Source organism: Sorex fumeus, unplaced genomic scaffold, assembly GCF_029834395.1.
Source record: "Sorex fumeus unplaced genomic scaffold, SorFum_2.1 ptg000034l, whole genome shotgun sequence".
Taxonomy (NCBI): domain Eukaryota; kingdom Metazoa; phylum Chordata; class Mammalia; order Eulipotyphla; family Soricidae; genus Sorex; species Sorex fumeus.
Window position 1 is genome coordinate 39,007,257 of NW_026606091.1, and position 24,927 is coordinate 39,032,183.

Genomic DNA, 24,927 nt, shown 5'->3' on the forward strand with positions numbered 1-24,927 from the left:
CGGGGGGGGGGGGGGGGGGGGCGCTCGGGGAGGGATAGGGACAAGCGCGAAACATGGTGAGACCCCACGATCTCTTAATTTTCATATTAAAAGGTAAAGGTAAAAGGTAAAGGCCCTCCCGTTGATCGTCGATTTGTTCAAGCGGGCCCAGTAACGTCTCCATTGGAGACTTTGTTGTTACTGTGTCTGGCATATCGAATACTCTCGGTAGCTTGCCGGGCTCTCCGAGAGGGGCGGAGGAATCGAACTCGGGTCGGCCATGTTGGCTGCTTGTAAGGCGACCGCCCTACCACTGTGCTATCGCTCTAGCCCCCAGAGCTTCTCGGCCTTTCGGCTAAGATCAAGTGTAGTATCTGTTCATATTAAAAATTGAAATTTATTTCTTTGGATTTATTTTTTGATTGGGATATTATTTTATGTTTTTAGTTTGTTCCTGCACATATGGATGTGTTGGAGGCTGTGTACCTTTTTGTTTCAATCCAAGAATTTTCTTTTTATTATTATTTTATCGATTGTAGCCTGCCCACAGGGCAGAGTCTGGCAAACTCCCCGTGGCGTACCAAATATGCCAAATACAAGTAACAATGATGGGTCTCATACTCCTAAATAGCCTTGAATATAATCTCAGGGCTAGGATGAAAGAGACGTTACTGGGGCCTGCTCGAGGCAATCGACGAATAACAGGATGATGAAATGAAAAATGAAAAAATTTTTTATTGGTGAAACACCATGAGGTACGATTGTAGACTTATAAATTTTTGTGCTTGGGTTTCAGTCACACAATGATCAAGTACCCATTCCTCTACCAGCACCCATCCTCCACCACCACGGGTCCCAGCATCCCTCCTACCCCCCCAACCCCCTTCCCACCCTGCCTCTTTGGCAGTGCATCCCCCCTTGTTCTCTCTCTCTCCAACTGGGTGCTGTGGTTCGCAATAGAGGCACTGAGTGGTTGTCATGTATGGTCTATAGTCTACTTTCAGCATGCATCTCCCACCCTGGGAGGATCCTCCCAACACCCTTTATTTGGTGCTCTCTGCTCTATCTGAGCCTCCTTGGAGACTGTGTAACTTCTTTACATGCAGAGTACGAGTCTCAATGTTGTTCTGTTTGGGTCATCTCGCCACACCTAGTACGCAGCATCCCTGCCATGGGGGCACGTCTGCAATTGCTCTGTTAGCCCCATAGCCTCATAGCCCCATAGCCCATTCCTCAATGGGAAGGGGCAGAGGAGGGGAGAAGGGAGGGGGCAGGAAGGAGGAGGGGGAGAGGAGAAGGGCGGGAAGGAAGAGGGAAGAAAGACAAGGTTGGGGTAGATGAATATGATTTTGACAGGGTACGTAAAAGGTAAAAGGCCCTCCCGTTGATCGTCGATTTGCTCCAGCGGGCCCAGTAACGTCTCCATTGGAGACTTTGTTGTTACTGTGTCTGGCATATCGAATACTCTCGGTAGCTTGCCGGGCTCTCCGAGAGGGGCGGAGGAATCGAACTCGGGTCGGCCATGTTGGCCGCTTGTAAGGCAAACGCCCTACCCGCTGTGCTATCGCTCCAGCCCAAAGACGGAATTACAGGTGAGTAAGAATTCTGTTGAACCATTTCTGACTCTTGGGGAAAACACATCACTTTCAGACAGGCTACTTCGTGCCCTGCGCTGGGTGTCTGCAGCCTCCTTACCTCACGGGCATCACAGTCTGTCTGATCTTCTGCCAACACAATTTGTCTTTGACGGGTTGTTGGCTCAGGTCTGTCTTGGATCTGGGTGTGATTTCCACCTCTAGGTGAAAGGGAGGATGGGGTGTGCATGGGGTGTCTTTAGGAAGGACACTGCCTTCTGGTTCTCACAGAACACTTGGGGTTCCAAGGCGGGTGTAGCCCGTAGGATGGCGGGGATCAAACCCAGATCAGCCACGTGCAAAGCAACAACCTACCACTGTACTATCGCTCCAGCCCTTGAATTTCTTCTTCGAGGAAGTTTCTGTTCATTATTCCTCTCTGCATTTGTTTGATGGGGTTGGGAGATATTTTTTTGGTAAAGTTCTACCAATGTGCTATATAACTTGGATATTAGCCTTTCATCAGCTAGGTATTGGGTAAATAATTTTTCCCATTCTGTGGGCTAACTTAGTAGCTTAGACGCCATTGCTTTTTTTTTTAAAAAAAGCATTAGATTGGTGTATCTTTGATTTTTCTGTTCTCTTTTCAAGCTTTATATTTTGCTGACTTTTTTGCAAATTTTTATTTTGTTTTTATAAAGTTGTTTACAATAATTTATTACATTTAATATTCAAACACCAATTTCACCACCATCGTACCTTCCCACCACCATATTTTGAATGTTACCACTCCAAATATTAGAGGTACTCTCCTGGGGTCATTGACATCGTACTCAGGGGCATGCAGATGCCAGGCTCTAGACATGGTGAATTGCATGGCAAGGGCCACCCACAATCTAGAAGCAACTGCCAACTGCTGGCAGGACACACCTCGCCCAAGACACATACCCACACGGCCTGGGATGGATCCATTTATTGAAACAAGCTTGGAAATAGGACAGTGACTATCAGAGAGTGACCCAGCATGCCTCCTTCCTCTCTCTTCTCCTCAAATCATCAGTGCCGAACCAGCCCCCAAAGAGTGTCTAGAACTGGTTGCTCTGATGTTTCCAGCCCCCATTAGCTTCAGGGCTGCCATATGGAGAAACGGGACTGTGTACTGGGGAGGGAGAGCTCCCACCTCAAGCCCTTGTTTGGCTTTTGGAGCTATCATGACTGAGGTTTGCGTGTGGCCCAGTTTAAATTTCTGCTCCCAACAACCCTGGTGCCTAGAGGTAGGAGACATTTTGGTCCCTCTGATCCCTGCGGTCTAGTGTTGGAGGACCTTTCTGCCCCCTTGGTCCCTAGGGTCTAGTGCTGAGGGAAAGTGGAAGAGTGGGGAGGAGGGAGGAAGGAGGAGGGTGGGAAGAACTGGATCAGGGCTAGATTAGTTGGAATTGAAGAACACAGGGTACATCATCAGGGTAGAAAAAGTGGATTAATGGTGAACAAGCTTGCCAGCTGAACTCAAGCGGACGAGCTGGATTCTGGTTATTTGGGGGCAGGTCATTACAGGATCCGGATCTGAGGTCTGCGGCCTCCTGTTTCTCACAGACAGGAACAGGAGGGTCCCTCTGGGCTATTCACGCAATCCATGATCCCGCTCCCCTGGTCTGGACCCCAGACCTTAGACTCAGACCTTAGTCATCCAGATCCTTAGTCTTCTCACACGCCACCAGCCTGTCCTTCATGACCATCACCTCGAGTTCCATAGAGGTCATGGTCTCACAAACCTCCACTATGTTCACCTCCAACTCCATGTTCTTCGACACTGGATTGACTATGGGGCACTCCAGGGTCTCAGCCAAGCAAGAAAGGTGGAGGCATCTCAGGGGTCCCGCCTGGCTCCACCTCCCATAGAGCCCCACCTCCAGATCCCCATCAGGAACTTCTCCCTCCTGGAGACCCACCACACCACTCACCCTCTCCAGGGTACCCATGGAATTCCAGCAAGGTCTGGGGCTCAGTTGCTCCTGATTTCAGGACTGAGAATCCCCTAAAGATGAAGGCACCAGGTGAGTAGGCAGGTCTAGGGCCTGATGCGCCTTCCTGTCCCTGAGCCCCTGGCCACCCCCTCACCTGGGTTTCCCTCAGCTCCCTGAAGGTGGCCTCCAGCAGGGCCTGCTGCCTTGTTAGCACCTGTTGCAGCTGGTCCATGAGCTCCTTGTGCCTCAACACCTTCTCAACCTTGGAGCCCACGTGAGTGGGGCATTCAGGTGTGTGGTTGCAGCTGTGTGCTGCTTTTGGTACCAGCAGAAGCATTCCAGGCTGCAGGCACTGCACCTTCTGGTCTTGCATGCACATCTATGTAATGAGACAGGGCCGAAGGCTGTCCAGATCCCACCACAACATTCAGGGCCCAGACACACACACACAGGCCCAAGGAAAACAGCACATTGGGTAACCTGTCCCCTGCACATTCCTCAGGGGGTCTTTCTCCCAAAGCCTAAGAGATGGGCCTCCCCCTACCTCGACCCGGCAGCCTCCCCACTACTAGGACCGTCTGTGTGCAGTGAGGGCCAGTCCGCACCCCCACAACCCCTCTAGCCTCTTCTAGATTTTGATACATTATAGTGGGTGGCGTCCTGGCCTGTCCTTCCTCCCACCACCGCAGGCGGGCTCCTACCCTCACAGTGGGTCTCCCCCGGCACCTTCTGTCATTTCTCCATATCCACCTTGTCCTGATTCACTCCCCTTGCAGCTGATCCGGAGCTGGCTCTGCAGTAGCACCTGCTCCTCCTCCTGCTCATTCTCAGAGACCGACACTGGTCAGAGGCCACTTCCTACTGCGGGAGGGCAAGATCCTAGTCCTGTTGCTGCCACAGACACGCACCTGTTTGTCCTGCAGTCCCACCTGTGGGCGCAAGGCTGGAAGTGAGGACAGGCAGCCAGGGCATCCTGCTCTGGGGCCAGGGATGTGGATGTTCACCTACTCCCAGGACCAAGGCTGGCAGAACCTGGGCAATCTGTGCCCTGCACAGGCCCCCATGGTCTTGCTCCAGTGGCCTAGTAGATGCGACCTCCCTTGCCTGGGGTCCCTGTCTCCTGTCCTGTTCTCAGGGATCACCCCGAATGGTGCTCAAGGATCCATACGAGGTGCCAGGAATCAACCCAGGATAGAAGTATGCAAAGCAGACACCTTACCAGCTGTTCTAGCTTTTGATATATTACATTTCCTTGTTTGTTTGCTTCTTTGGTTTTGGAACCACAGCAGGGATCAGTCCCAGCCATGCTCAAGGGCCTCTATGGGACGCCAGAGATTGAAGTCAGATAGCCCAAGTGCCCTTCCCGCTCTACTATCTTCCGGCCTCTTTTATCAATTTCAAAATAAAATTTTAACTTACCGTTGATTTTGTTATATTGCATCCCAAAAGGAATTCCACTTTACAATGATGCGTGTGAAATTCCCAAATGCTCCAGTGAGTTCCACTGCAATCAGAACCGCCCCTCCCACTCTTCCCCCTCCTCTTTTTGCTATACTTGGACATTTTTGGAGGGACATACCCAGTGTTGCTCAGGCCTCACCCCTGGCTCTGTACTCAGGGACGACTCCTGCTGGGGCTTCGGTATCATATGGTGTGCCCGGGGTCACATCTGGATTGGCTGGTCAACAAGGCAAATGCCCTACCCTTTGGACTACCTCTCCAATCCTGCAAGATACTTTTCTTGAAAGAAACTTACTCAGTAAGATGTGAAGGGAGGACGTGTTCAAAACAGAATGTGAGCTGAAAGAGCTGACCACTCCCCCTAACTTCTAATGGCCAGTAACTGCCTATACCTGTCAATCACAAACTGCCACTAGGGAAGGTCCCTTGGGCCTGTCCCCCACCCCCATCTCTGGACCCCGAGAGGCCTCTGCAGGTTCCCTGCAGCTTTTTCCCACTTCCATATCTAATGCAAATGAAATTTGTTTGCCATTTATAAATGCCCATACAGAGTTTCCCCTTAAAGTCAATGAAATAATCATTTTTACAAAAGAAATTAATTAATGACATGTTGAATGGTGCTCAAAGCAGGACACATTTGAACCACTGATCCACTCCTCATGGACTCTTTCCAAACTCAAGTCTAGCATCACATTTCCCCAATTCTATAATGATCCCAGCGCCTCAGCTGAGCTCTGGATTTTACCTCAGAAAATGTACTACACATCTATTTCTATAAATCCAAATATAAGCCATTCTCCTCTTAAAATTTAGTTTTATTGAATCGATGTGAGATAGACCCTTATAAAGCTGTTCATGCTCAGGCTTCAGTCATCGTTGTTCACCCATCCCTCCACCAGTGTACATTTCCCACCTCCAATGTTTCCAGTTTCCTCCCAACACCCACCCCCCCCACCTCTCCACCCAGGCCAGCCTTTTTTTTTTAATGTTTATTAGTAAAACACCATAAGGTACAGTTATAGACTTACAAATTTTTGTTTGGATTTCAGTTATACAATGACCGAGACCCATCCCTCCACCAGTGCCCATTTTGCACCACCACAGATCCCAGTATCTCTCCCACCCCCCTTCCCCCCACCCCACCCTGGCTCTGTGGCAGGGCATTCACTTTTGTTCTCTCTTATTGGGTGTTGTGGTTTGCAAAAGAGGCATTGAGTATTAATCATGTTCGGTCTATAGTCTGCTTTCAGCATGTATCTCCCATCCTGGGAGGATCCTCCCAACACCCTTTACTTGGTGCTCCCTTCTCTATCTGAGCTGCCTTTTCCTCCAGCATGTGTGGCTGGCCTCCAAGCCATGGAGCAAACCTCCTGGTACTTATCGCGACTATTCTTGGGTGTTAGTCTCCTATTTTGTTTCTTGATATTCTACAGATGAATGCAATCTTTCTATGTCTGTCCCTCTCTTTCTGACTCATTTCACTTAGCATGGTACTTTCCATGTAGTATCACTTGTATGCAAATTTCATGAATTCATCCTTTCTAACAGCAGCATTGTATTCCATTGTGTAGATATACCAAAGTTTTTTAACCAGTCATCCGTTCTCAGGCACTTGGGTTTTCTCCAGATATTCAGGTCAGCCTTTTTGGAAGATGTTTTTATTATCTATCTTTCTCTCAGTTTGTTTCTGTCTCTGTCTGTCTCTGTCTCTGCCTTTTTTCTCTCTCTCTCTCTCTCTTTCTCTGCCTCTGTCTCTGTTTATCTTTCTCTGTCTCCCTTTTTGTGGTTTACAATACAGATACTGAAAGGGTATCAGGAATATCCCTTTACCTACTTTTAACACTCAAGGATTTCAAATTTGGACAAAAAATAGAATTGTTGTTTCAGGCACGTTGGCCAAAGGGAGAACTGGAAATGGTCTCTGCTATGGACAACCAGGGATCTGCAGATCTGCAATGACTGACCACAGCCTGGGCCCTGCTCTCAGTGTCCAGACAAATCCTGAAGACCGGGAGGTCACCAAACGCCAGATAGGGATGGGATGGACACCTGCCTGCCAGGAACTCCTACAGAAGATGAAGGCCTCAGGCCACGTGGGCTCACTAAACTGGCCTGGTTTCTCATCTTCACAATGGCCAGGCCTGGGTATCCGTGACATGATATACAGGTAAAATACTCATAGTATTATACATGTATCTCCTGGGTGGCTCACCACAGTCTTGGAAGAACACAGTGGGAGTCTGGTGTTCTTTGGGAGGTCAGGAACTGCGCTCAAGGGCCGCTACTTTCATTAGCTGCCGGAGGGCAGGGCTGGCACATGTCCAGCACTCCCCTCACCCTGCCACATTTCTGCCCTAAGAGGAGTCTTCCACCTACCCCGTGACTTTCAGGAAGTGCAAGATGACATGTATTTCCTAGCCTTTGGGAAGTACCTTGTGACCCTGGGGGCTCAGGCACCAAATTTCCAACTTTGGGCTTGTGTTGGGTAAGGACTGGAAGGAAGAAGCCCTCCACATGCCCCCTCCTCTGCCCCAGGAACGGACCCTTTTGCAAGGTCCCTGAGCCCCACGGCTCTCACAGCGGCAGGTATCATGCCCTAGACTCACCACACTCAGGAAGACACAGGGGTCCCAGAGAGTGTTGGCAGAAGAGGGACCTGCTTGGTATCCCACTGAGCAGTCAGCCTCGCCCTGGCAATGTCCCAGGAGCTGCCTGTCAGCACAGTGCGGAGTGTGAGGATCCCACGCGGGCCTCATCGGGACTCTGCTGTTTCCTAGCCTGTGAATATTTCTCTCTTGCATCTACAATGTGGGGTCCCCGCCAAACTGACTCTGGAATTGATCTTTTTATGTGGGGTTGAGGGCATTGATTGGTCTAGGATGTTGACTCCCAAGATCCAGGTAAAGCCCATATGTTTCCTTTGGTTTTCGGCATGTGGCTCAGTGAGGATGTTGGGAATTTTCTGCTGTGAAACTATGTAGACCGAAGGGCGTCATTTCCCAGACCAGACTACCAGTGAAATGTTAGTTTTTCTCTCCTTGATGGCCTTGGTATTCTCTTGGGCTCCTGGCAAAGAGACCCCCACACAGACACTGCTTGATGCTTGATGCAGTCACAGGTGGGTCCTGATCTCATCCTGGACATTCATCTAACAAAAGCTTCAGTTTCCCAGTAATTGTCCTTGATTCAAACATTCTCAAATGTGCATCACGTGGAGGGCCTTGGATGGACCTCGGACAGGCGCCAGGTGACCCTGATTTGGACAAGGGAAGGTCTAAGGTCCCACATGTGATATGGTCCAGAGTACATCAAGGGACAGTCTCTGGCCAAAAGAATGGTCACAGACCCCTTGGGTCTGGGATAGACAAAATAAAACTGGCCCCAGGACTGGAGTCTCGGGAGTAGGAGCAGATGACATGGGCCAGGAAAAGCCAACAGATCTGACTTTTCATGCCGGACTTTACATTGAACTAAATTTGAAGCGGCAGATTAAAGGAATCTGTAATTCTCTTACTGAGCTTATGCAAGATGACAGACAACATTGATGAGAAGCAAATTTCACCATTGCTGTAAACGTTTAACTTAAAGAGGTGAGGAAACAGAAAGTTTAGAACCGTGGGTCTTCTGGCAGGGAAAGCTGGAGGCATGCTGGGGGTGAGCAGGGTAGGAAACGCTCGGGCACTGAGGGTCTGCCCCAACGGCACTGCTGCCAGCACCTAGAGTAGCCCTGGTCTCCTTGGTCACAAATACTAACAGTAATAGAAATGGGGAGTTGTGCTGAGCCCCCAGGGTCGACTCTCTGGTGCACTGAGCAAACACCATGGATTGCCTGAGGCTTCCAAAGCAGATGCAAACTCTGCAGGTGCCCTCAGAGACCAGACAGGGGAAGGAGACAGAGTCTGGGTGGGTGGCGGGGTGCGGTGCAGGAATCCTGACAAAGGTCACCAGCAAGTGCAGACCTGGGTGCTAGTTTCATCTTGATTGACAGTTGACCCTTGATGAACATGGAGTCATTGAGAATATACCCTGGACGGTGGGATCATGACGAGGGGGGCGGGGGGCAGGGGGTGGGATGTGCCTGCTAACTATGCTCTGCTCATTTGCCTGAGCAGCCCAGAGGTGAAAAAACATCACCCCATCCCCAGGGCTGATTCTGGTCTCCTCACTGCTCTGTGTGCCCCAGAGGCCAGACGGGGGCTGTGGTGATTGGAAACTGGAAATGGGTCTCTGACTCAACTGGCCACCCAGGTAGAAAAACACCTTACAGGTCCAGAATGCCATGGGCAGTAAGGGTCCAGAACCAAACTGACTCCCTGGCTGCAGTTGTCTTTTCAATCAATGGGCCCTGGGCCTGCTCAGTGCCCAGCAGGGAGGAAAAGGTGTTTTCTCCAATGAGGACTGAACACTGCTCTCTACTCAAACCAGTCAGTAGGGGGAGGGGGCTTTGAGCCAGTTGAAAGAATGAACTCGAGAAGGGCCAGGGAGCTGGAGGCTGGTCAGGGCCAGCCGTGGTCAGGTTTGGCCACTCCTGAGGGCCTCACTGTAGAATGGACATCTCTCAGAGTCAGGCCAGAAATGAGAAACAATCCCAGAGAGTCACTCATCACTAAGCATCGCCAGAAGATTAACCTGCAGGTACTAGTTTGTCAGGATCAGCCGCAGCGGGGTGAGCTAAGGGGGGGCTCGCAAATGATTCTGTCTGCCAAGCCTCAGGGGAGGGAACCAAGGAGGCAACAAGAGGCAGAAGCGAAAAACTAGGCAGGACCTCTGAGAGACCCACTCTAGTAGGTGGAGAAGATGGATGAGTCAGGAATCACCGAATTTGACAAGAATCAAATGTGAGGTTTGCTCTGACAAAATGGTGACCAGAAACAAATGGCAACCGGCTAAGTGGACAGCAACATTCCTGGAGACAGAGATCACCTTGTCCCAGGTGAGGAAGACAAGACGTAATGCCCACTTGGTGACAGGAAGCCACCAGGCTTCATTCCATGTACCTTAACATTGACCCACGAACGGATGACTAAGACCAGACCAAGACAACTTCATAGCCCCCTTAGTCTAACCCAGGGTGCAGGTGTACCATTGCCTCACCTGAGGTTCGGAGAGTCCGCCCGGGAGCGCCCCAGTAAGCTACTCCTATTTCCTTAACTTTATTTATATGTCTCTGTCCTTCTGTCTGACCCGGATGGGGTTCCCAAATCTCTCACCGAGCAAGAGACTAAGGGAGAGCAGGTTACCCAAGCAGGGATGGAAGGGGCTCCGGGAACGCTCGAACACTGAGCGTAGAAACGGGAATCACCACTGTGGGAGCACCTGAGAGCAGTAGGCACCACTGCATGTTAGATGAAAGTTGTTACCGCGGAATCAAGGTAGCCTGTAAACAACCTACATAATTAGGCTGTGACCTGCTACTGCCCCTTTGGGGGATAGCTGGGTAGAGCCTGCACACATGGAATACACTAGGATGCTTCCAGCAAATTCTTGGGTGCCACCTGTCTTGGTGAGACTCTGTATGATCCTAAAAGGAAAAACTCCAAAGACAGTCGTTCAATGGGAGAACAGCTCTCACCACCGGCAAGGGGTGAGAGGGCTCAAGCCGCTGATCCCCACAGTCTCCCAGCTCCCCAAACCTCAAGGAAAACCTGGACTTGGTGTTTCCAGAGCCCAGGGGCCCAGAGGCAGGACACAGAGAACTAAGCCCAGAGCCCCAGTAGAAGCTTCGAGAGGGTGTGCAGGATATGTGTGAGGTGTGAAGATCCATGAGAGTGAACGGGCGGCCCCAGGCCCATGGTGCAATTAGAGGGGAAGGGCTATGAACTGGGCACCCAGGAGTACACCGGGACCTGCCTGTGCCTGCCCTGAACAGCCCTAATAGGCTGATCCCTGGTGCCTCCCCGATCCCTGGTTCCCATCCAAGTAGGAATGTGACAGGCAGGAAGGGGCATGGATGACCAAATTCCTGGAAATTACTGGAACAGGATGGCTCTTCCTTCTGAGGCTTTGCCATCTGGTCTGATACTTGAATCTGGACACACTTCTTGTCACCAGTAGAGTGTCACTCAGCCAAGGCTGTCCCAACTGGTCCAGGTGTGCAGGAGCAAAGAGGAGTCAGGGCCTGATGCTTTCTTACATGGGGTCTGGCCGGACTGCTGACAGGTGACTGTGGGATTTCTATTACGGAATCTGATGGTCCACAAAGAAGTGGGGACCTAATATCAGGGATCAGCTCCGTACAGACTCGGGGACAATAGAAACATGTTCCATCCACGGCCCCATCCTGCTCCACTGATAACACACTGTCTTCCTGCTAGGGTGGGTGCCATCCAGGGAGAGCCTGGCTGAGAGGACAGCACCTTGGACCCACCTGCTGCAGGAGCACTTTCAAGTGCTCATCCTGAGAAACCTGATGTGGCCACTAGGGGGCAAAGTGGGGTCTGTCCCTGGTGCACTGCAGAGGGGAATGGGGAAACAGGCACCAGGGGCAGGGGAGGCCATGGAGGTGCTGCAGTGGAAGGCAGGGCTCTGGGTGCTGCATCCTGCCCTCCCTCCTGGGGACGTATCCGTGATTGAGACCTTCAACCCTTGGGGTGGACTCTCCTGGGGTCATTGACAGGCTTCACACAGGGGCAGGCAGGTGACGCGTCTTGGCATGGTGACATGGCCAAGGCTTCCCACAATCTAGAAGCAATTGTCAACTACTGGCCAGACCTGCCCCGCCCAGTGACACACACACCCACACAGGCCTGGGATAGATCCATTTATTGCAACAATCGTGAAAATCAGACAGTGGCAGTCAGGGAGAAAGCCCGCCTTCCTCCTTCCCCTCTTCTCAGCCAGCAATACAAAGTCCCCAAACAGCCCCAAAGAGTGTGTAGAATCCGGTCACTGTATGGTACCAGCGGCCAAGCTTCAGGGCTGTCATGCGCAGAAACAGGACCCCACAATGGGGAGGGGAGAGCTGAGTTGTGACTTCTGACCTCCAAATCATTGTTTGCTAGTGCTGGGGGGATATATCTGCCATCCTGATCCCTTGGACCTTGTGGAGGGGGACATTTCTTCCCTCCGATCCCTCGGACCTTGTAGAGGGGGACATCTCGGCCCCTCTTATCCCTCGGACCTTGCGGAGAGGGACATCTCGGCCCCCCACCGATCCCTGCCGTCTAGTGGTGGGGGGACATCTCTGGCCTCCCCGATCAATCGCGTCAAGTGGTGGGGGGCTCATTTCTGGCCCCCGCATCCCTGGCGTCTAGTAATTGGGGGGCATCTCTGGCCCCCCCAATCCATGGCGTCTAGTGGTGGGGTGGCATCTCTGGCCCCCCCGATCCCTGGCGTCTCGTGGTGAGGGGGCATCTCTGGCTGCCCCAATACCTGGCGTCTAGTGGTTGGTGGGGCATCTCTGCCCGCCCCAATACCTGGCGTCTAGTGGTTGGTAGGGCATCTCTGCCCGCCCCAATACCTGGCGTCAAGTGGTTGGGGGGGCATCTCTGGCCCCCCCGATCCCTGGCGTCTAGTGGTGAGGGGGCATCTCTGGCCCCCTCAATACCTGGCGTCTAGTGGTCGGGGGGCATCTCTGGCCCCCCCGATCCCTGGCGTCTAGTGGTGGGGGGGCATCTCTGGCCCCCCCGATCCCTGGCGTCTAGTGGGGGGGCATCTCTGGCCCGCCCATCCCTGGCGTCTAGTGGGTGGGGCATATATGCCCCCCCATCCCTGGCGTCTAGTGGTGGGGGGGCATCTCTGGCCCCCCCTTGATCCTTTCCCTCTAGTGGGGGGGAATCTCTGCCCCCCCTGATCCCTGGCGTCTAGTGGTGGGGGGGCATCTCTGCCCCCCCGGTAATCCTTGCCATCTAGTGGGGGGGGAATCTCTGCCCCCCCCTTGATCCTTGCCCTCTAGTGGGGGGGGAATCTCTGGCCCCCCCTGATCCCTGGCGTCTAGTGGTGGGGGGGCATCTCTGCCCCCCCGTTAATCCTTGCCATCTAGTGGGGGGGGAATCTCTGGCCCCCCAATCCCTGGCGTCTAGTGGTGGGGGGGCATCTCTGGCCCCCCCTTGATAGTTGCCTTCTAGTGGGGGGGAATCTCTGGCCCCCCCTGATCCCTGGCGTCTAGTGGTGGGGTGGGCATCTCTACCCCCCCGTTAATCGTTGCCATCTAGTGGGGGGTAATCTCTGGCCCCCCCTTGATCCTTGCCCTCTAGTGGGGGGGGTAATCTCTGGCCCCCCCCCCGATCACTGGCGTCTAGTGGTGGGGGGGCATCTCTGCCCCCCCTTGATTCTTGCCCTCTAGTGGGGGGGGGGAATCTCTGGCCCCCCCCGATCCCTGGCGTCTAGTGGTGGGGAGGCATCTCTGCCCCCCTCGAATCCTGGCGTCTAGTGGGTGGGGCATCTCTGGCACCCCCATTTCCTGGGGTTTAGTGGAGGGTGAAACTGTGCCCCCTGATCCCTGGGGTGTCTAGGGGTGGGGACATTTCTTACCCCACATCTCGGGGTCTAGTGGATGGAGACTTTACTGTCCCCCTGATCTCCCGTTTCTTGAGATGGAGAATAGTTGTGGCTTTGCCCTGATCCCTGGTCTTGCAGTGAGGGATCTCCCTGGTTCTAGTGGAGGGAGAAGAGCAAGGGGCCAAGGCGGAAGGCAGAACTCGGGTGGCGTGGGGAGGACGGGGCTGGGCTAGATCAATTGGGTGAGAGCGGCAGGGTGTGTAGGTGCAGTAAAATCGAGGTGTCAGCGGGGTGTCAGGCTGCCAGTGGAGCTCTTGCTGACCAGCTGCGTTTTCTGGGATTTTCGGCGGGTTATTACAGGACCTGGGTCCGATGTCGGTGGACGCCTCTTCCTTAAGGACAGCAACAGGAGCGTCTCTGGATCTCACACAGGCCATGGTCCCTGCCCCCGGGACTTGACTGACTCCTCCAGCTCCTGGACTCTGGCACTCCTCCTGCCTGGCCCCCTGCGCCTCCTCCTTCTCTGTGGCCTCCAGCTTCTCACGTTTTGTGTCCAGGAGCACCTGTGTGTTGTGTGTCTCCACGCCAATCCCTTTGGAGTGGATGGGATGTGGGGCAGCATTAGGGTCTCAACCAAGCAGGGGAGGTGGGGGGCTGGGGGTGGGGCCACCTGGCTCCCCTGTCCAGTAGCCCCGCCCTCCGACCCACAGGGGCTTCTCCCTGTCACTCACCCTTTTCCGGGACTCCTTTCTAGTTTACCAGGTTCTGCAGCTGCTGTTTCTGCTGCTGAGTCCCATAGAAGAGCACCTGGGGTGAAGGCACTAGCTGACGAGGCAGGTCTAGGGCCTTCCTGCCCCAGAGCCCGTGGCCCCTCTCTCACCTGGTCTCCCTCAGCTCCCTGATGGCGGCCTCCAGCAGGGCCTGCTGCCTTGGTGGCACCTGCAGCAGCTGGTCTATGGGCTGCTTCTGCCGCAGCATCCGCTGGTACAGCTGCTCCTCCTTGGAGCCCAGGTGACTGCAGGCATCCAGGTGCTCTTGTCGGCCGCTATGTGCGTTTCCAGGTACCAGCAGAATCGGCCCCAGGGAGGCCACTGGCACTGCACCTTTTAGTCGTGCCCTGGCATCTGTGGGAGGTAGGACAGTGTCTGTGAGGACAGGCAGGAGGACCGACTACATCCCAGCCAGGAGATGCAGGGCTCAGACCCTCAGCCACAGGCCCCCATGGCGTCTTTGTCCCAGAGCCTAGGAGTTGGGTCTCCCTCTGCCTCAGACCCTGACTCCTACCTGGCAACTGCCAACTCCAGAACCCTCTGTGTAGTGTAGGCCAGTCAGTGCCACCACAGCCCTCAGGGCATTCTGACCTGTCCGTCCTGCCATCACCCAAGGCAGGCTCTTGGCCTCACAGGGGGTCTCACCAGCCCATTTCACAGAGCAGGAAATTCACAGCCCAGAAGACTGAATTGTTATGCCCCAAGAACACCCCAGGGTGGAGGGGAGCTGATGGCCAGCAAACCCCTGCACCCTCTCTCAAAACTCTTCGTGTACGGCAACTTTTCGTGGGCTCGCAGTGAAGACAAGTTGGAATGATAGGTGATAATTGGAAATGATAGGAGACTCGTTTAGCTCCAAGACTGGGGAATGTTACCCAGACCCCTTCCACTGTTACAGAGACACAACTCGAGCCTGGCAAGGGCTCCCGGCTGGCCACCCCACAGCCCTCAGACTCCAGGCGGCGCTGCGCCCGCTTCTCTCACCCCAGCTCAGTCCCCTCGGCCCCCACTCGCATCCGCAGTTGTTCTCTGGGTTCACCCGTTGTTCCTGGAACCTCCTGCCTCCACCTGTCCTTCAAAATGTTTTCAACGATGTGGCTGTTTCGGGGGCACCCAAAGGCCGGTAAACCTGAGAGGAAGCAGACAGTCAAGGACCCCAGACCTTCAACCCAACCCAAACTTCATGGTCCACCGCCCCGAATCTTGGTTCCTCCTGCTCATCTCGGGGGCTGCTCATTTCTCACCGCCATCTGCTGCTCCGCGCCCCTTACTAAGTAGATTCTTTCCTGCTTTGGACCCACTGGAGCCCTCCTGGCAGTGCTGGCAGGGACACGAGGGACAACGAGAAACAAACGTTCTATGTCCAGGCCCTAGAGCTCTCTGCATTTTCAGGGTCTTAACATTCTGGGGAGTGGACAGCTGACCCCATTTCCTCTGGCTGCCCTCAGAGCAGGACACAGGTGTGGAGGGACAGGGAGACTCGCCCAGCTCCTGCTCCCAGCCTGTCTCCCGTGTCACAATGCCCCATTCACAGGGCCCCTCCCTGGAAACTCGAAGTCAGTCCTCCCCGACTTGCCCTCCTCGGACATCACAGACTTCAAGCTCCTGGTGCTGTGCACCAGCCCGAATCACTCAACCCTTAAGGACGACGCTCTGCATTGCAAACTTCTGCCTTTATCAGATATACTTGATGTTTTAAAATTCTGTTCTTTCAGCTCTTTCTGTCCCAAGCAAGAGGGGAAGGGTGTTTTTGCACAGTTAAACCCACTGCCAGGAGGGTCTGTGGTGAGGTTTCTGGGAGTCGGGGACCCTGCTTTGACTCCCCAGCTCCTCAGTGATGCCCTGAGCTCCCACCCCCATTGTTTCCTGAGTTGGGTGGGCCAGTGTCCAGCCACCCAGGTCTTTGGTCAGCGGGAGCCCAGGAAATCCTATTCTGGTGGCAGGAGGAAACAGGGCCGGGAGAGAGGGTCTCTGGGGACTCCCATCCCAGAGTCCCGGGAGACACTGGGAAGGACAGAAGTTGCTGGAGGACAAGACTGCCTGAAAACTTGGCTGGTAATGGCCGGAGGCTTTATCCTGGGCCTCCTGGCCACACACTGACCAGTGCAGAACCAGCGCATGGCCCAGGGTTGGCGGGTTAGCACCGACCTGGCACTTTTTCTTCCCATCTTTTCATGCTCTGCCAATTTCCAATGATCCCCTAGGGAAAGGGTCAACATGCAGAAGGTGCATTGGGGCCACTTCTCCCTTAAATCTCCTTGAGAGAGGGTGTCCCGAGGGGCGGGGCCACGAGCATTTCTATAGGCAGGGATGTGGCCGTGGCCTCAGGACACTCTGAGTGATTCACCCTGCCTTGCCCTCCTCAGACATCACAGGCTTCAAACTCCTGGTGCCAAGCACCAGCCCAAATCATTCACCCCAAAACGGATGAGGCGCTGCCATGTGACTCTCCGCCTTTACAAGATATATCTGATGTTTTAAAATTCTGTTCTTCCATCTCTTTCTGTCCTAAATTAGACGGGAAGGGTGTGGTGGCACGGTAGGAGGTTTTTGACAGGAGGGTCTGTGGTGAGGGGTCTGTGTACCCGGGGACCCTGCTTTGACTCCCCAGGGCCACTCAGGCAGCTCCTCAGCATTTCCCTGAGCTCCCACCCCCATTGTTTCCTGAGCTGGGGAGCCAGTGTCCAGCCACCCAGGTCTTAGACAGCAGGAGCCCAGGAGGTCCTATTCTGGGGACAGCAACGTTCAGGTCCTGGAGAGGGGCTTTCTGGGGACTCCCATCCCAGAGTCCCGGGAGACCCTGACCAGGACAGAGGCTGCTGGGGACAAAACTGCCGGAAGACTTGCTGGAAATGGGCCCGGGCTTGATCCTGTGGCCTTGGGGCCATACACTGACCAGTGCAGGGCCAACGCAAGGCCTTTTCTTACCGTCCGTTGCGCTCTGCGAATTTCCAACGATCCAACGATCCCCTAGAGATGACCCCTACAGGTGACCCGTAGATGACCCGTAGAAGGGTCAACATCTGGAGGTGACCCCTAGATGACCCCTCGAAGGGTCAACAGGGGGAAGGTGTGATGGGGCCACTTTTCCCTCAAGCATCCTTGAGAGAGGGTCCCCGAGGGGCGGGGCCACGAGCTTTTTTATAGGCAGGGAAGGGGGCGTGGCCTCGGGGCTGCAACCCCATTGGCCAGGGAGAAATCTAGAGCTCCCAGGGGCAACCTCACAATGAAGGCTGCACCAGCCTCTGCCCTGGTGGGCGTGAAGGGCCTCCCCACCCCCACCCGGACCCTCGGGCACTGCCCCCTACCGACGATGGTGGCTTGGAACTCTGTGGGCCCCACGGTGGGCCAGGAGCACTGACCCTTTCGGTCTCCCGTAGCTCAGTCCACGACTTTCTCATTCCCAGAGATCACGTCCCCCCATGCCCAGGCTGGGCTGCAGCTGCCAGGATTAGCCACTGAGCACCCCTAGGTGTGGCCTGGCTCCTGCTGTGGGAGCCCAGCGAGCCAGGCAGAGGGGCTGTCCTGGTTGCTGTCCCAACTGCCCCTCACTCCCTGCCCCTCTCCTTTGTCTCCTTGGAGCCCCTGCCCCCTGCCCGGGCCCTCTCCTCTCCTGAAGCATGCAGAGTTCTTTTTCCCGCCTTATCCTGTGTCCACGTTCTCTCTGTCCTCTCACTGCTTCCTCCCAGACTGGCAGCAACCAGTTTCTGGGGCCATGACCCGCCAGACCCAGTCAGTCCCTGACCAATTCCCCCTGTTGCTCAGAGACTTCCCTTTCTGAGTCCTGGAGGGCTCTTAATGACCCCATAGAACCTCCCCACCCCAGCTCTGCCCCTTTCTCTGAGGCTCAGTCCATCGTACTGGGAGCTGGACACCAGTCTTGGCCTTGGGGAAGCTGGACACTTCTCTGGTGTTGCTCCCGGCCTGTTCTGGAAATACCTCTCAATACACACACTCCCAACTAGGGCCACTCAGCCTGGCCACCCTGCCCTCACGAGTCCTGCAGCCTGAAAGGAACCCCAACTCCCCCATATCGCCCGTGCCCACTATGGCTCCCCCGAATGCCCCTGTCCTCCCTGCACTGAGCACATTCTGTCCCCAGTGGTCTGCGGCTGTCTCCTGTAGCTCTGACATCTCCCCCTCTCACTTTCGCTGGGCTGAGAATCAAATCCATCTCTGATGGTGGGGCACAGGGTCACTGTGGGCTTATGCTGTCTGGGGAGCCTGTGAGCAGTGAAGTGTTCCACACTGGGGTGAGGCTCTGGGCAGAGAAAGTCCATCCAGTCCTTGAGAGGTTTGGGAAATACCTGGAGGTTTGCAGGTCCTTTACCAAAGGCATTATCTGGCCACTAGGGGGCCTGGCACCCATGAAGCATTGGGGGCAAGGTGGGGGCTCTTCCCGGTGGGCACTGCAGAGGGGGTGTAGACGGAACAGGCACCATGGGCATGGGCATGTCATGTCAGGTTCTGATCCATGGGGAGACCCCCGCAGGACAGCTCATGCTTCATCAAGAAGCATGAGCCGTTCCCTGGCAGGACCCACCCACCCAATGCCACACACCCACACAGGCTGGGATGCATCCATTTGTAGAAACAATCTTGGAAACAGGACAGTGGCTGTCAGGGAGACTGATTCAGCCCTCTCCCCTCTCTCTCCTCTGCCACCAATTCATGATCCCCTAAACTGTCCCAGGTAGTGCCTAGAACTCAGTTGCTGACTGTTCCAGCCTCCATCCTTTTCAGGACTTCCTTTCCCAGAATAGAAACAGTGCACTGGAGGAGGGGGAGCTCTCGGCTCAGACTTTTGCTTGGTCTGTAGCCCATGATCCGAAGGTTTCAGTGTTGCCTCGTTTTCCCTCGGCCAAGGAGGGGTAGATGGTTGTACCCAAGTGCCGTTTTGAAAATCGGATGCTCTGAATGAGTGTTTCCTCTAAGCACTGAGACCCTTCCAAGTACTGCTTCATTGACCCTCATGGCCTGTGTACATACCTGAGAGGTTTGGGGTTTGTGGGGACCTCTATTTGCTCCAGGCTTTGTGATCAGGAGACCCTGTGGTGCCAGGGAACGTTCTTGACCTCATGCATCCCAAGCCTGTTCTGAGTCTCCTGAGACTTCTTTCTTGCCTTCTGGACCGAATTTTAACTCAAAAAGTGGAAAATGCCCTGGACCATGCAAGGGCAGCCCACAAACCAGAAATATCTCAACATTTAGGTACTAAAGCAGGGGTGAGAGGCATTCTCCACTCCTCTCTCCTGGGGTATCGTCTAAGGTGAGGTGTGGGGAGGTGTTCATTTCTTATTGCTACTCTTTGGACTGTTTCTATGGGGGTGAGTATTTCTGCTCTGGGGACTTCTAATTGTGAAGTGTTGGAGGACATGTCTCCTACCTGAGCTCTGTTCTCTGTTGTGGGACATTTCACCCCCCAGAGCTCTTGTGTCTAGTATTGGAAAACAATTTCCCCAAAATCCCTAGTTTTTTTTTTTCTGGAGGAAATTTCAGCTTTGCTCATACCTGCTGCCAAGTTATTGTGAACATTTCTGTTCCCGGAACCCTGCTGTCTATTGTTACAGGAAACCTCTGCACCCCATGTTACTGGTGCCTACTGCTTAGGGCCTTTATTTGCCTCCCAGACCACTAGTGTCTATTAGCAGGGGAGATATCTGCCCCCCACATCCCCAGTGCCCAGTGTTGGGGGACATTTCTGCCTCCAGATGCACAGTCCTCCCCACACCGCCAGCTTGTCCTTCTTGACTGTTACCACCTCCAGCTCCTCAGGCTTTATGATCTCCACTGTGTTTGCCTTCACTTCAGTGCCCTTAGATTGACTGAAACTGGATAGACTGAGGGGCAGCTCCAGGCTCTCAGCCAACCAAGGGATGTGGAGGGCTCGGGGGCAGAGTCAGCCTGGTTCTGCCCCCTCCTCCCCCCGGGTATCCTGCCTCCAGACCCTCATTGGGGGCTTCTCCCTCCTAAGGACCCTGACATTCACAATTTCAGGACACCTTTGTGTCAAAGCAGCAGCCAAGTCCTGGCCTGAGTAAGGCCACTGTGGACTGTCCAAGTGGACTGTCACTGCTCAGACAGAGTCACAAGTGGAGGGCCAGTGCTGTCACCCCCTTCCCCGACCTCACCCCTTCCACCTAACAGGGAAAGCTCTCTAATGGCCTCTAAGAATTTGAGGAATCCTTCCTTAGGGCACTGGGAAAAGATCGGCCCTGTCTGCTTGCAGCACTTTTCTTTGGGTGTTGGCACCACACCCAGACATGCTCAGGCTTTACGCCTGACTTAGGTCAGGGACCACACCTAGTGGAACTAGGGGGGCCCATTGATCCAACGTCAGCAGTGTGCAAGACGATCACTTTATCTGCTGGACTAATGCCCTGCTGCAAGCAGTACTTTTCTTTCAGCTGCTTCCCACCTAACTCTCCTTCCTGTAGAGTTGGGCTCCCTTAAAGACGCCTCACTCCCCCTTCTGTACGGCACAGTGCCCAGGGAGACAGCCCCGTGGAACCCGAGGCTTCCACTCCCGAGCACTTTCAGACTTTTCAAGAATGTGCCCCAGGGATATTGCTGGGGTGAAGGTGCTTGCCATGATGCGGCCCAGCCCTGTTCAAGTCCTGATACTAGGATCTCCTGAGCCCTGCTGAAGAGGAGAGGGGACCTCTGCCCACATTTCCCGCAGGCTAACTTCAGACAGAGCAGGAGCTGCCATGAGGCACAGGGTCTGGGAGAGACGAAGACAGGCACGGAAATCACTCGGGATGGCCCAGAGGTGGTCTGTCACACTGTTCAACTTAGAAACCAGGGAAAATCTCCCAAATTTTCCTACGTTATTGATATGCTCCAGATCCTTCTCTGCACCAAGAAACCTTGGTCATTTCTTGTTCCATACTCTCCTGTCAGCTGCTTGCTAATACCCCGACGCCCATCAGATCTGCTGTAAAACTGATCTCTCGCCTTGTGCGGTGTTCAGACTTTGGAACTATTCATTCCATTAGCACTATTATCTCATCATGTTCTCCCACTTGCCAAAATGTGCCTTTTTTTCCTTTATGGGTCACACCCAGCGATGCACAGGTCTTACTCCTGGCTCATGCACTCAGGAATTACTCCTGGTGGTACTCAGAAAACCATATGGGATTCTGGGAATCAAATCCAGGTCAGCCGTGTGCAAGGCAAACACCCTACTCACTGTGCTATCACTCCAGTCCCAGCTTCTTGATTTTTAGTTAGCTTTAGGCAGAAATTTTGGCAAAGTACGTATGTGTTCATAGTCGTTCAAAACTCAAAGTTATATTAGTGCTGCAATTCTCATTTGTGAAACAACAAAACTCACTACCAAGCAGGGGAGAAGCAAGGCAAGACCAAAAGGAAAAAGAGCAACACCCAAGCAGTGGCACCTGGTGCACAGGAGGAGTTGGCAGAGAGCATGGCAGCTGGATGGCACTGCCAGTCGTCCAGTGGAGACAGCACTACCCCAGTGGATTGGTTAAGGCCAGGCCCCAGCACCTCCAGTGGAGACAGCACTACCCCACTGGAGTGGTTAAGGCCAGGCCCCAGCACCTCCAGTGGAGACAGCACTACCCCAGTGGAGTGGTTAAGGCCAGGCCCCAGCACCTCCAGTGGAGACAGCACTACCCCAGTGGAGTGGTTAAGGCCAGGCCCCAGCACCTCCAGTGTGCCCTTGGTCTAGCGAAGGCGAGAACTGGCAGGGCAGACAAGGGGCGGGGAGTAAGAGGGGAGCCAGAGCAGGAGCAGGGGTCAGGGGTGGAGGATGCGGAGGGGCAGAAGGAAGGCCCCAGATCATTGCCCCAGAGGGCCATGACATGCTGCAGGAGAGAACAAAGTGCCAATATGACACCAGACAAGTTGTGACCCTCTATGAATGGGAGTGGCAGACATTCAAAGTTGGGTAGCTTCCAGAAATGTCTACTGACATCAGGACCACTTGGACAGTCTGACAGAGTCACAGGGAGTCCCCAGGCAGGCAGGGAGGGCAGGGTAACTTTGTACCTACACTCCTAAGAAAAGCCTCGTGGAAACGGTCGCCCCATGACCCCCAAGACAGGGCAACATAGGAAGCAGAGCTCGTTGAAGGTATCGGAGGTGCAGCCCTTCCCTGCTTTTGCTGGACACGAGAATCTATGGTCTCAGCAGATGCTGGGGGTTCCATATGGAAAACAAGGTTCTCTCTGTTCCTCACTTTAGTATCTTATTGGCATTAGATCTCCAGACAGAGCTAGAAGCGCAAATAAATGTCCACTTTGTCACTGTGTATTCCCACTTTGGAAAATACCCTCTCCAGGCGCTCTCTAATGGCAGTATCATGCCCCTCTGCTGGTAAACTCATGCTAGGAGTGAGCCTCCAGAGACAGCCTCAATGTCAGGTAACTCGTGAGGTGTGGCTAGGGATAGGGAAAGATACTGTGCAGGTCTGGGAGGCAGGAATATTGGTGGGATGCAGCTCAACTGGGAGCAACCCATTGGCCTCAGTTGAGAAGTCATGACCTGCGCAGAGTAAGTGTGGTCGGTCCTGCTGGTCACCTTGTGGTACCCAGCCCTTCCACTCTCTTGAGTCTGTTTTCCTCTAGTGCCGAATGATTGACTGGCCTGAACCTCAAAAGATGTGTTTCTCCCTTTGCAAATTGTTCCAGGAAGCAGACCCCTGTTTGCCTTTGGACCAAAGGATCCAGAAACAGGAGGAAACCTCAGTCACTGTGGACCCGTTGCCCAAGGATTCAAAAACTCGGCCACCTTCTTCAGGAAGACCCTGGCTCTGTACTTAAGAAAATCCTCGTTGGAGCCCTGGAATGGACCATCCTGCAGTCTGTAGATGATAAGGTCCTAGTGTCAGAAGCCTAAGAGGACTGAAAGAGAGCCTCAGAGGCTCTGCTGCAGCTCTTGGTGGAGGCTGAGCACCAGACCTCCTGGAAGAATGAGCATTTAGAAGTGAAAAAAAGAAAAACAAATAACCCAAAAAAACCCTTTCAAATCAGCAGTAGGGCTCTAGAGGCATAGAGGTTGATCCTCTTAGTGCCTGAGAAAGGGCACCAGGCTCTAGGTGCCCTGACCCAGGGTAGGGCCATTGGCAGAGGTCTGGGCATACCTGTCTCTGAGGCAGGGGGCTCTGATCTCTCGCTGTGCCACAGAGGTAAACAAACTATCTACCTCCAGGTCCCCATTCAGGGGTGACACTGATGAGTAACAAAGGGCCCCAGTGGCTACCAATTGCCCAGATGGCACAGTCCCTGGGATTATGATGTGAAAACCCACATCTAACTTTTGCGACTCTAGATTTTGATGTGAAAACCCACCCTAACTTTCGCGACCCCAGCCTTTCTGCTTATCGGATGGGACCCCATCCTCTGACTTGCAAGAAGCAGTGGACTAAATCTCTTGCTCAGAACCACTGAACAGTTCAGGAGCAGTTTCCAACCTGAGTGGCATCCGGATAAAGACCATAAGAATGAAGCCCTGAATCCCTCTGGAAAGACTGGAGGGGGGGGGGGGGGCGCGCTTGGGGAGGGATAGGGACAAGCGCGAAATATGGTGAGACCCCACGATCTCTTAATTTTCATATTAAAAGGTAAAGGTAAAAGGTAAAGGCCCTCCCGTTGATCGTCGATTTGTTCAAGCGGGCCCAGTAACGTCTCCATTGGAGACTTTGTTGTTACTGTGTCTGGCATATCGAATACTCTCGGTAGCTTGCCGGGCTCTCCGAGAGGGGCGGAGGAATCGAACTCGGGTCGGCCATGTTGGCCGCTTGTAAGGCGAACGCCCTACCGCTGTGCTATCGCTCTAGCCCCCAGAGCTTCTCGGCCTTTTGGCTAAGATCAAGTGTAGTATCTGTTCATATTAAAAATTGAAATTTATTTCTTTGGATTTATTTTTTGATTGGGATATTATTTTATGTTTTTAGTTTGTTCCTGCACATATGGATGTGTTGGAGGCTGTGTACCTTTTTGTTTCAATCCAAGAATTTTCTTTTTATTATTATTTTATCGATTGTAGCCTGCCCACAGGGCAGAGTCTGGCAAACTCCCCGTGGCGTACCAAATATGCCAAATACAAGTAACAATGATGGGTCTCATACTCCTAAATAGCCTTGAATATAATCTCAGGGCTAGGATGAAAGAGACGTTACTGGGGCCTGCTCGAGGCAATCGACGAATAACAGGATGATGAAATGAAAAATGAAAAATTTTTTTTATTGGTGAAACACCATGAGGTACGATTGTAGACTTATAAATTTTTGTGCTTGGGTTTCAGTCACACAATGATCAAGTACCCATTCCTCTACCAGCACCCATCCTCCACCACCACGGGTCCCAGCATCCCTCCTACCCCCCCAACCCCCTTCCCACCCTGCCTCTTTGGCAGTGCATCCCCCCTTGTTCTCTCTCTCTCCAACTGGGTGCTGTGGTTCGCAATCGAGGCACTGAGTGGTTGTCATGTATGGTCTATAGTCTACTTTCAGCATGCATCTCCCACCCTGGGAGGATCCTCCCAACACCCTTTATTTGGTGCTCTCTGCTCTATCTGAGCCTCCTTGGAGACTGTGTAACTTCTTTACATGCAGAGTACGAGTCTCAATGTTGTTCTGTTTGGGTCATCTCGCCACTCCTAGTACGCAGCATCCCTGCCATGGGGGCACGTCAGCAATTGCTTTGTGTAGCCCCATAGCCTCATAGCCCCATAGCCCATTCCTCAATGGGAAGGGGCAGAGGAGGGGAGAAGGGA

At 53.6% G+C, this 24,927-nt stretch overlaps 2 pseudogenes; both read left to right on the forward strand.

The window, feature by feature from the left end:
- Positions 1–314: 314 nt before the first annotated feature.
- LOC130026784 (uncharacterized) lies at positions 315–413 on the forward strand (annotated as a pseudogene).
- Positions 414–23,994: 23,581 nt separating this feature from the next.
- On the forward strand, positions 23,995–24,075 carry LOC130026766 (uncharacterized; annotated as a pseudogene).
- The last annotated feature ends 852 nt before the right edge of the window (positions 24,076–24,927 follow it).